At 33.4% G+C, this 12723-nt stretch overlaps 1 long non-coding RNA gene across 3 annotated transcripts; it reads right to left on the bottom strand.

Moving 5' to 3' along the window:
• Positions 1 to 4397: 4397 nt before the first annotated feature.
• LOC113276269 lies at positions 4398 to 7858 on the bottom strand. 3 transcript variants are annotated; one of them, XR_003324221.1, is made up of 6 exons: positions 7676 to 7858; positions 7554 to 7580; positions 6492 to 6656; positions 5639 to 5879; positions 5193 to 5345; positions 4398 to 4746 (listed from the first exon to the last, which is right to left on the bottom strand). It is a non-coding gene; the product is annotated as an uncharacterized LOC113276269 (long non-coding RNA). The 3 variants fall into 3 exon arrangements; XR_003324222.1 differs by having other exon boundaries at positions 7554 to 7577; XR_003324220.1 differs by having other exon boundaries at positions 7554 to 7856.
• Positions 7859 to 12723: the final 4865 nt, after the last annotated feature.

Below are 12723 nucleotides of genomic sequence, written 5' to 3'. Positions count from 1 at the left end.
TTTGAATTCCTCGGATTCAAGTCCGGGTTTACGAATCACTTCGAATATATGTACGGGTTTACGAATTACATCGAATACGAGTGTGGAAATGGATTCGATTTTAGGTCATATACCAGTGTGTCCATTAGAACCGGTTCTTCAGTTGGAACCAAATCAGACTGAGAACTTAAAAGAGACACAAAACTTTAAAAGTGGTGTTTTCTTGAATAATGAAGCAGATGTATGTGATTTTGTTACTGAAGTTGTATCAATTCTAAATTTGATTCAGCTGGAAGAGATTTTAGCACTAGAAGCAGCACCAGAAATCAATACTTCTTCTTCGATGCAGATCAGTATTTCTCATTTGGGTCCTAATTTCAAGACAAAATGGAGTACTCTAAGGCATAAAGTGGATCCAAAAACTCGAGAGAAATTTGATTCAATTTTAATTCAAATTAATGAAGTAGCACCAAAATTGGGTCTCTATTTTGATCGCAGAGAACATGATACAAGTGATTTGATCTTGTAATCGGTTAAAAGACATCTCATTGCCTTTGACAAAGAACAAAAGTAAGTTCTTAGGTTTTCTCTGAAGTTGTTTTTCTTTGTTAATGGATAAAAAATTTATTTGCTGGAATGTACGTGGTTTGAATGATATCCATAAAAGATATATCATCAGAAGAAAAGTCAGAGAATGGAAGCCAACGATTTTGGTGTTATCTGAAACTAAGCTTCAAGAGTGTACTGATTCTTTTGTAGCTCGGATTTGGGGTAACAATAATGTTAAGTGGATTGATGCACCTTATTTTGTTAACTCATGAGGGATTTTATGTATGTGGGATGAGTCTAAAATCAATGTCATTGATACTCTGATAGGGATTCATTCAATTTCCCTTCAATGTAAGTTAATCTCAAGTGTTTTTGAATGGGTTTTTACTGGTGTTTGTGCTCCAACAAATCCAACTGAGAAAAAATTGTTCTGGAGAGAATTGGAGGAGACAAGATGTTATTGGTCTTTGCCTTGGGTGATTGGAGGTGATTTTAATGAATTCAGATTTTCTAATGAGAGGTCTTCTGGTGGAGCTTCTACAAATGGAATGGCAAGATTTAACAGATTCATTGCCACTCATGAACTCATTGATCTGCCACTTATGGGAGCTACTTATACTTGGAATAACAATCAAGTTCAGAACATAAGGAGTAGAATTGATAGATTTCTTGTCTCTCCAGATTGGGAGTCTGTCTATCCTACTGTTACTCAGATAAATTTATCTATACCTTGCTTAGATCACTGCCCACTTGCTTTTCTTTGTGAAGGTGTTGTTGGTGGACCTGGACCTTTTCGATTTGAGGTATATTGGTTAACTCATCCTATGTTTTAACTTTAATGCAAACTTTGTGGGACTCTTTCACTTTTGATGGTAGTGCAGGTTTCATTCTTTGTAAGAAGTTACAGTCTCTTAAGGAAAAACTAAAAATTTGGAGTAAGGAAGAATTTGGTCAGGTGGACAGGCAGTTAGAAGATTTGGAGGAGCTCTTCACTCAACTGGATGCAGAAGAAGATGCAAATAATGGCTTAACAGAAGCTCAATGGAATCAAAGATTAAAGGCAAGACAAGACTATTGTAACTTAGTCATTCTTGAAGCTGAAAAATGGAGAAGCAGGGAAAAGGTTGAGACTATGAAAGGTATGGATAAAAACACAAAATATTTTCATAAAATTGCTTCAGATAGGAAGAGGAGAAATCATATAGCAAAGATTAAAGTGAATGGTCAGATGACAATGGATCAAGCTGAAATCAAAGGTGGAATTGTTGATTACTTCAAGTATATTTTTCAAGATCAATCTTATTCAAGACCTGAAATGTATGATTCATTTTTTAACTCTATTCCTTCTGATATGAGTACTTGGATGGAGAGGGATATTGAGGAAGAGGAAATTTTAAATGCTATTAAGAGTTTAGGGGAAAACAAGGCCCCTGGACCAGATGGGTATCCAATTGAATTTTATCAGAAGACTTGGAGCATAATAAGAACTGATGTTTTGTGTGTTTTTAAGGAGTTGTAGAAGAAAGGTTTCTTGGATTGGAGGTTGAAAAAACACTTTTATTGCTTTTATTCCAAAGAAAAATGTTATTGAAGAAATAAAGGATCTGAGGCCTATAAGTCTTGTTAATGGTGTTTATAATATTTTATCTAAAGTTCTGGAAGAAAGATTCAAACTGTCTCTTCCTCGTGTTATTTCTCAGCAACAGTCTGCTTTCATCAAACAAAGACAAATTTTTGATGGGGTTCTTATTGCAAATGATCTTATTGACTCAAGGCTTAAGAGTGGAGTTCCTGGTTTGCTTTGTAAAATTGATTTTGAAAAGGCATTTGACCATGTTAATTGGAATTTCATTGTTAAAGCTTTACAGAAGATGGGATATGGACTGAAGTGGAGAAGATAGATACAATGTTGTGTTGAGCATGTTATGTTTTCAGTGCTTATTAATGGTTCTTTTGAGGGGTACTTCAAAAGAAAAAAAGTAATCAGGCAAGATAACCCTTTGTCACCATTCTTATTTTTAATTGTTGGAGAAGCACTTACTGCAATGATGAAGAAGGCTCAAGAAGATGGTTTTATAAATAGTTTTCAAGTGTCAAATACAGGTACAAAGGTTAGTCATCTGCAGTTTGTTGATGACACCTTAATTTTTTTGGATGCTTTTGTGGATCAGGTTCAGTTTCTAAGAATTCTATTGCTGTGTTTTGAATTACTTACTGGATTAAGAATCAACTTTGCAAAGAGTCATTTGTTTGTTGTGGGTTATAATGGTGACATGAATGAGTTTACTTCTTTACTAGGCTGTTACAATTCTGTCTTGCCTACCATATATTTAGGCCTTCCTCTTGGTGATAAGTATAAAGGCATTCACAATTGGGACATGATAATTGACAGGTTCAATGCAAAGCTTGCAGGGTGGAAAAGACCTTATCTTACAAGAGCTGGTAAGATTTGTCTTATTAATAGTGTTCTCTCCAGTCTGCATGTTTATTTTATGTCTTTGTTTGATATGCCAAAGTCTGTGGAGCTCAAACTGGAAAGGATAATGAAGAATTTTTTGTAGAATGATAACAAAGGTCACAGGAAGCTACACTTGGTTAAATGGGATGCAGTTTGTAGAAAGAAGGAAAATGGAGCTTTGGGAGTCAAAAAATTGAGAATTATGAATAATGCTCTTTTAGTTAAATGGTTATGGAGATTTGCAAATGAATCTTAAGCTCCTTGGAGGAAAATAGTTGCAGAAAAGTATGGTACTAATGGTTTGGATTGGATTTCTAAGCAGACAAAAGGTACTTATGGTGTCTCTGTTTGGAGGGGTATTATGCAGAGAAAAGAATTTTTCTTAGAAAATATGAAATTCAAAGTTAACAATGGTCATAAAACAAGATTCTGGGAAGATAAGTGGCTGATGGATGATGCTCTCTTCAATGTTTTTCCTCATCTATATGCTGTTGCAAGGTCCAAATCTCAATCTGTGGCTAGTATTTGTTCAGGTACTATGACTGACCTTTTTGAGAATTTAAAACTCCCTAGAATATTATCAGTTGAAGCAAATGGTGAATTTGATATTATTAATGAAAGTCAGACAAATTTCAGTCTAAATCCTAACTGTTAAGACATCTTTCAGTGGGCTCTAACAACAAAAAAAATTTTTATTGTTAAATCTTGTTATGACAAGCTTTTGGCAACGGTTGAACAACCAATTGAAGATATTTTTCAGTTTCTTTGGCAGCAAAAGTATCCTCCAAAATTTCCTTCTTTATCTGGTGTTTAAGTCACTTCAGATTTCCTACTAGAGACTCTCTTATTCGCAAAGGTATTGTAACTGATTCAACTTGCCTTTTCTGTAATAGTGATGAAACAACTGGACATCTATTTTTACAGTGTGAGTTTGTAGCTGGAATTTGGTAGCACTTCATGTGAAAATTGAATGTTCATTTCACAATGCCTTCTACTGTACCAGCAGATCTTTTAGCTTGGCAAATGAATTTTAATACTATTCAACAGAAGTTACTTTGGAATCTCCTAGCAGCAGCAATCACTAGTGGAAAATGGAAATATAACCACTGTCAGGACAAGAAGTAATATCACTAAAAACGGCTGGGTTAATCTGCTCTAATTTAGAAGTAGTTTTTCTCAAAACGACTGTTTCTAACACAGGTTGAATTCTTTAAAAAAACTACTTTCTTTAACGGTCAATCAACAACACTGATGGAAACAGTAGTTTATATTCATCATATTTTATAAAAAAATTGATATTGATTCAGCTGAATATAAAAGCTGATTCAACTGAACCTAAAACTAAAAGCTGAATCACAATAAAATTATAATGACTTGAAAAATGAATTTAAGAAAATTAAATTGATAATGACTAAAATTCAATTTGTATTGAAAACTGTATTCGGTTTACAATTTTGAATATCTAAAATACTGATTTGAAAAAAAAAAAAAAGTCTATCTAAAATACAGCAAGTTCCAAGTCTGAAAAACTTCAACACTGTGTTGGAAAACCTTAACCTATATTTCTATTACAAGCTTCAACACTAATTTGAAGGGAAGACTTCACCATCCATGCCTCCGTTTTCCGACAAACTAGCTCAAGACAAACTAGCTCAAATCAGGTCCATTACTCGAGCCTAAGTTGAAGGTAAGACTTCACCATCCATGCCTCAATTTTCTGACAAACTATCTCAAATCATGTCCATTACTCCAGCCTGAAGCTGCAAACAAAAACCAAGAGTACATCAATTAACAACAGCAAAACTAGGAAACGATACAAAGAATCTACTCGACACCAGCACAACCTACAACTACACATGCAAGTATCCACTCAAATTGCAATCTACAAAAATATATAAATTGTAACTCCATTTCATATGTAAAATATCCCGTCCATAGCTCATGAAGAAATTGAGATCCTGATCCAAAACATACACAGTGAATTGATAGAAGTTTTAGGAGAAAATCCACAAACTTCACCAATTGAGATTCTTACCCAGCAACTTGCCAGTTGACACTTGTATCACGGATCAAAAGTAAGAAAGAACTTATGCCAATCATGTTTAAAGAGGGAGTAACTAACTAATATGTAAAACTTCGGTATGAAATTTAAGTAATTCATGTCGCGTCACAATGATTAATAGTACGTTACTGATGACTTAATTACCTCATAATCCTCGGGATACTTATACGATTGACAATATATTCTTCAAATTCCCTCCTCAGGAAGTCAAGACCACCGACATCTTCCCACTTGATACTGGGAATAGGTGAAAAATACTTCTCTTCTTAAAGATGGTTGAACAATTTTACATGCGTCCTGCATATTTACAAGAAAACTGATACATAAAATATTGCAGAGAATACAAAACCGGAAACAAGACCTCTCTATAAACGAAAAAGCATTTGTAAATTTTGGCAGAGAGATGAAAGATAACAAACGAAAGATAGAATCGTCATGAATCATACCACCGGTAGATATGCTTTTAAGAAAGTAGCTACATAATGTTAGTAGCTTCATAACCCTAGTAGAATTGGACAAGCTTGAATATATAGGTAGCATACACAAAATGTTCCCATTAAGCACTACAAGGTTGTTCAAGTCAAAATTACCTCAAAATAAGTCATGCTAATGCCAAGTCCTTCCATTTCCTATGCTTCCAGCGGTTGCATCGACCAGTCTACATTGGGCACTTCATTATTGCATTTCGTAATAGCAATTGTCCTTTTCTTTGCAATCTTACCAGCCTTTTTAACCAATTCTGACAAGTCAGCTCCAACAAAGCCTGGTGTAACTATGGAAATTTTCGCTAAATTGCAATCCTCCAGAACTTCAAGATTACATTCACTCCATCTGCCAAAAATTCAAACAAAATAAATTCAAAATAATAACACAGTACTTATACATAAACAATTCAAACATGTGAAGAAAATACGAGGACTTGTTAAAAATTGATAACTGCGTCCTGTTCCCGATTCGTTTTAAAGACGTGCTGTGAAAATTCATTGAATGTTAAAAATAAAGAAGGGTATGAACTACGCAATTAACAATCAAGCCATAAACCAGCAAAACGAGGAACTTAGCTGCCCAACTGATCTAAATAATATACCTGCAGCAAAAGTAAGTTTGGGCATTGGAAGTTCAATAACAAAGTTCTAACAGCGTAGTATGTCTAAATTTTTTTTTTACCGGTTCAATATCAGCCCCACTTTATCGGTGTTGCCAGCAGACACAAGCAAGACACCAATTCTTACTTGTCCACAAAAGCTCAAGACTTTTTAAAAATTAAAGGAAAAAGAAATTGACAAGTGCTTGTTGAAGGAAGCAAAAATCAGCAACAAGACTACAATAATTCACAGCTAATGGATTACGTAAAAAGCAACAACAAGTCATTTACTTCAAGCAAGGTAGACTAATGCAAAGTGACTATCTTATCCATTGAAATTAAAAAAAAAAAAAGCTTACTGCAAGCATGAAGGATGAAGTAAATGGACTTTCGTGACTGTCTAAACCATTAGTTGGTGGAGGCGTTCGTGTATCAACCAAATGAGTCCAATTACTTGCATTTGTGGTAGGATTTGTAGTCCGGCGAGACCTGATGCTACTTCCCGGGCCCCTAGCCATAGTTATCTAATCAAAAAACCCATAATAAGAAACAATAAAAAATGCAGCACTGCTTCTTCTCAGTATCATAATAGAAAACCAACATATAAAAGATTGCTATAACACCAATAGTATACATCAAATCAACAATGGTCCTAAGCAGCTTACAGAAGCCATATTAAGGACAAAATTAGACTCTAAAATCTGCACATAATCTTTCTGCATATGCAACCTAATTATAATAAATCATGCTAGAATAAAGAAGAACATCAAATGCAACATAATCAGGTTCCTTCATGCTGGGATCAAGAAGAACATCAAATGAAACATCTTGAATCTCTTGATATTCATCCGAAGATATCACAGATTCACTATAATTCATACAAACCAAACAAAATCTAAATTCATATGCCATATCAAAATCATACAAAATTCATTGCAAGGGTTTAGTACAAGCAGAAAGTGAATCAGATAGCTACATTCATGGTCTTAATCAAAAAGTCTTCTAATTGCAGTTTATTCAGCAAATATTTAAATCTTCTAGATTCAAATACCGATAATGCAAACACAATTATTTAGCTTGGACACAACTACCTCAAAGTATAACGTGAATTTCATTATAATCTCAAAAGCCAAATTCCACTGGAGGGACATTAAAAAGATTCTAATTCAAATGTAAGAGCATCATGATAAACACAAATCAAACTGAAGTATAAGTACGAAAAGCTAGATCTGAAAATTCTCAATCTACAGCAATCCCTAAAACAAAAATCAAACAAATACAATTTTTTTTAACATTGAGCATCTGAAGAGAAACTCTTTTACAGAATAAAAATAAAATTGAGAACTTCGGTAACACCAACGAAATCAATAATCACAAAATAACACCAATAAAATCGAATCAAAGTGATGGAGATGTTATACCTGAAGACAAATCCACCTGAAGGTCTTCTACATACAAAAATGAAAACAAAATTTAAATTAAAACCCTAACATCCAAGAAATTAAAGGAAAAAAATAAATAAATTTTAAACCCACAAGTTTACCGGATGAAGATTGAAAACGGGAAAAAATTCGTTCTGAAGAAATGGGTTTTCATAAAAGGGTTGATAGATTTGAATTAATGGTTTTGAATCAGTTGCTAATTAAGGTTTGTTATTATGTGATCATGGCGATCTAAAATGGAGCTCTGAACTGGAGAGAAGAATTGATAAAGGAAATGGATATAAAAGAGAAGAAAATATCTCGATAGAAACGAGGTTTCATCATTACCGTCTAAATATTCCCTAAGTTACATTGAACCCTTGGTTCAAAATCTGGGGCCATAGAAACTATCTCCCCTGACAGTTGTGTTTTGTCTTCTTGGTAATTACGCCTAGTGGTCAAGGAGCCCTGATATTTACAAAAATACTATTGATATAACGACTGTGACAGAAGCAGGTTTAATATTTTATAAGAAAACAACTGTGTCACACAGCACGTATAATTATGCCAGCTCAGGGAAGTCGTTATTTCAAAGCCCAGGAAGTGGTTAAAAACTCATTCTCCACTAGTGAATTCTTTGGCGTACCTGGAAGGAAAGAAATGCAAGAGCTTTCACAAACAAAGCTCACAATAAGGCACATGTTATTCATATGGTTAAGTACAGTCTGTTTGAATGGGCATTGGCTTTTAAGGAGTTTGAAGATATTTCGTTTAACTCAGTTGTTGAAAATTGGGTTACTGTATATTTTCCACCTTAGATTTGTTTTAGGGGTTTTTGGTTTTTGACTTGCTGTGTTAAGTATTATTTTTTCCTTTTCTATCTTTTTTCTTTTCCCCTAGGCGGTTCAAGCCTCTTGTACTCCTTCTCTGAGCAATAAAATTCTTTCTTTATCAATCAAAAAAAAAAACTACTCTAGTTGCGATTATGAATTCACAACCTTGTAAATTGGGCTTTAAAGTCTCTTAATCTTGATAAATACACTAGAGAATCAAGATTGTTTAATTTCCTTGATTATATGGTCATTTTAAAAGAAAAGAAAATTAAAGAGAATGGCAAATTCATTATTCGAAAAAGAGAAATAAATTTAATATTCTTAATGGACGAATAATTAAAGAACCCATTAAAAGATTTCAACTGCAATTCTAAAAAACAAATTATTCGCATAGATAGATAAAAATTCTCAATTTAATACCACAGGAAACAATATTATATGTTTCACTATGGATGACATTGCTAAATAAGAATTAACTATAAATAATTGGAGCTAAATCTAGAAATAAAATATAGAAGATGGACTCCTGATCCACGATAATTGGTACAAGCATACAACTTTTCACTCTGGCTATAGCTTACCAGCTTCTTCTAGCTAAATGATGTCACTATCATCAGTATCACCATCCACCAAATACTCGCTTATGTTGAAGTTGAGTTGGGACAAAAATTCGTTGCCAGAAATGGTCGTGTTGCAATGACTGGTGGTAGCGATGTTCTGCTGATCATCAGTATCACCATCCACCAAATACTCGCTTATGTTGAAGTTGGGGTCGGACATAAATTCGTTGCCTGAAATGGTCGTGTTGCAATGACTGATGGAAGCGATGTTCTGCGGATCATTAGTATCACCATCCACTAAATACTCGCTTATGTTGAAGTTGGGGTCGGACATAAATTCGTTGCCTGAAATGGTCGTGTTGCAATGACTGATGGGAGCGATGTTCTGTGGATTTATAGATTGTTCATTCTCAATAGAAGTATCATGAGCAAGGCATGTTTGATGTGCTGGTATCGTTAACCTTTGATTATTGTTTGCGGGAAGTAATAATGATGGAGCATTGAAACCTTGAAAGCTACCGTCTCTTGGCTCTTCTTGGAATGATGAAAATGAATATTGAGATCCACCAATGTTACCAATCTTTTGATTTTGTTCATTAGCGTTAGATGATGATCCACCAATGTTACTAATCTTTTGATTTTTGCGCCGCAACGAATCTGGTATATGTTCTTGGTCATTAGCTTTAGAAGATGATCCATCAATGCTACTAATCTTTTGTTTATTGTGCTGCAGCGAATTTTGTCCACGACTTTCTGTTTTTCTCATGTTTTTGGTTTCCATATTCTTTGTAAAAACATGTTGCCATAACTTCTCAATGTCAGAATAAGTCAGAGGCTTGGTCAGATAAAAAGCGGCACCATTTTGGATTCCTCTTGTCACCGTTTCACGATCGTCATCACCGGACATCACTGCGTGTGTATATATATATATGAATTCACATGCACAAGAAAATCATTTTCATTATGGATTTATGTATGATTTACAATCATAGGCACATATATTACATGATAATAAAAAATTGCAAAATGTAATATATGATCCTAAAAGGAGATTATGAAATATGAATAAAATTAGAAATTAACTTTTTTAGTTGAACTTACGAAACACGGGAAGAGTAGCGAATTCCTGCAATATGCACTGAAGTAGTTGAAACCCGCCCATCTCGGGCATATGTACATCACTTATGACAAGATCAAAATAACCTGGCATCTCTCTAAGCATTTTTAAAGCTTCAAACCCGTTTTTAACACCAGTCACTGAAAGTAAATACAAGTTTAGTGTTTCTATTAGTAGATATATATAAGCACTACTATACAAAACCAAAAAATTGCATAATGGTTTTGCACCAAGAAAGCTAATAAGGGAACTTTCTACTTGTTGAGAGTTTGGAAACTATGTAAATATTGGGAGTAATGGGCATTGAAAAAAATCTCCTATTTATTGGCTAGCATTAAATTGAAATCTTTTGTAGAATTACTATTCAATAGTCATATAGGCCCTAACGTAACACACTCCCTCTGTTCCATTTTACTTGATTTTGTAGAGTTTTTCACGTAGATTAAGGAATATCTGAGAAAGTTAAAAAAAATTAATTCTACCCATATCAATATCTTTTAAGAAAAATTAAATGACCTAGTTTTATTTTCTAGATTTTAGGGAAAGTTATCAATCTCATTGTAATTTACTTGGGATATACCAAATTTTTATAGATTAGAGTATATATCCTCCATGGAAAATATTAAAAAATTGGAGTAATTGTTTATGTGTTGATTACAATGAAAATTTATGTTCTGGTGTGATTCCAAAACAAGGGTAAATCGGAGAGAATTTAGAAAAAAAACTAAAACTCTTTTCTATTTTGGAACAAAAAATTAACCCTATAACATCAAGTAAAATGAAACTAAGGGAGTAAGATTTTCCAATACAATTTTGTTCTTCTTATTTTTTTTCTTTGAAATCTGAAACCCCAAGTTACAAACATTAATTGCAAAATAAATCCATTTATCCCTTTTGAAAAATAAAATTAGTGGGAAGTGGTTTTGTTTTCACCAGTGGCTTTGTTTTCCCATTCTTTAAGGAAAAAGAGCTAATCATTAATAATGGAAAGAGAAAAATTATAGTTACTTCGCACTTGTTTTCTGTTATATCTCTTTAAGACTCTTTTTTTCCTAATCTTATTTAAATTTTGCATCCATCAATAAAACAAAATTTTAAAATAAAACAAAAATCGATGTTACAAGTGATTTATTCCTCTAGACATTTAAATTAAAATTCGTTGAACACCAATTTAGTAAAGTTGTGAAATCGTGAATTACAACATGTTCTATTTTTATTTTTTATTATTAAGAAATCGTGAATGCAGATTCATGGGCATCCTCATATATCTTAGAAATCAAAGATTGAGAATTTGTTCTTATGAAAACAATGATGAAAAATGTAAATTCTCACAAAAAATAAATTGCCTTGGTCAAAAATAGAAAAAGTAGTCATTATCATTATTATTATTTTAAATTTAGGGCAAATCAAATTGCCATTAAAACGAAGTGAACCCTCTTTGACCCAATGGCAAAAATGAAGCCTTTTACTACATAAAAAATCATGAACAAAAATAATACTAATTTTTTTTTACAAAACCTCATAATTTCAGTATAAAGAGAAAACGTGTAAAGAAAAAAGAAAATAAACAAAATAGAAAAGAAGAGAGCAAAAATTACCTTGATAATCATACTTTCTAAGCATCAACGAAGTAATCAATCGGCACGCTATGCTATCTGCTACCACCAAGGCGCGAAGACCTTCACGAAATTCTCTATGATTAGTAGCTCTAGTAGAACTAGTACTACAAAGTAATGACAGCCTCTCAATAATGGAATCGACATCTTCAATCAACGATTTACTAGTATCCATACCTAACTAGCTTAATTTTATAGAGAACTATAAATTGAATAGATATAAGGGGACAGAGAGGATCTGAAGAAGAAACCCACTGATTTTTTTATACATGAGTACTTGATAAGGCTTCCTTTTATAGTGGAAACCCTGGATGTGATGACTTGTAATGTGACAACGTAATTAACGAAGGGGGTTTCAATAGCATTTAACTCTGTCGGACAACTTTTGGTAGTAATTATTATGGCTAAAAATAGGTATAATTGTATCAAAGTATAGTGACACATTCAAAATGAAAAACTGCCTGATTTGTTTTTTTTTTCTTTTTGTTGCAACATACCTAATAAAATCTCAAAAAGAAGTTTTTACATCTTCCCTGTTAAATTAGCCTGCAGGGGTTCCATGAGTCTCACAATTGTTTAGTAAAGCTTATCAATCTCTGGCAGCCTAATGCAGTCCCAATTTATATTCGATAGCACGTACACACGTGAATTCAAAAAGAGACTTGATCATGACATCCCGCTAGATAGACTATGCTCTCCACGAGCAGCTTGGTATTTATATTTTTCATTTCCTTACCATTTATGGTCACTGACTAGTAGAATTCTTTTTTTGATCGCCTGGTGTGCAAGCAAAATTTAAATGCCCACCTCTACCACCAGCGGGTGAGTTAGATGTGATGTCATCAAACTCTTGATCAACTATGAACATGTTCTCGAATTATATGAATTTTTCTACTATTCGATATATTTTGTTTTTTCAACCACTTAATATACCCTTTGTTAAAGTCTTATGCAGGGCGGAACTATAGCCAGGCTTCTCTTGGCTGAAGCCACACCCATAAATGCCCAAGTTCATGTGTTGATATGCCAAATTTATAGTGGGTT

Source organism: Papaver somniferum, chromosome 4, assembly GCF_003573695.1.
Source record: "Papaver somniferum cultivar HN1 chromosome 4, ASM357369v1, whole genome shotgun sequence".
Lineage (NCBI taxonomy): Eukaryota > Viridiplantae > Streptophyta > Magnoliopsida > Ranunculales > Papaveraceae > Papaver > Papaver somniferum.
Note: the sequence above shows the minus strand (reverse complement) of the source record. Positions and strands in the feature narration are given on the sequence as shown.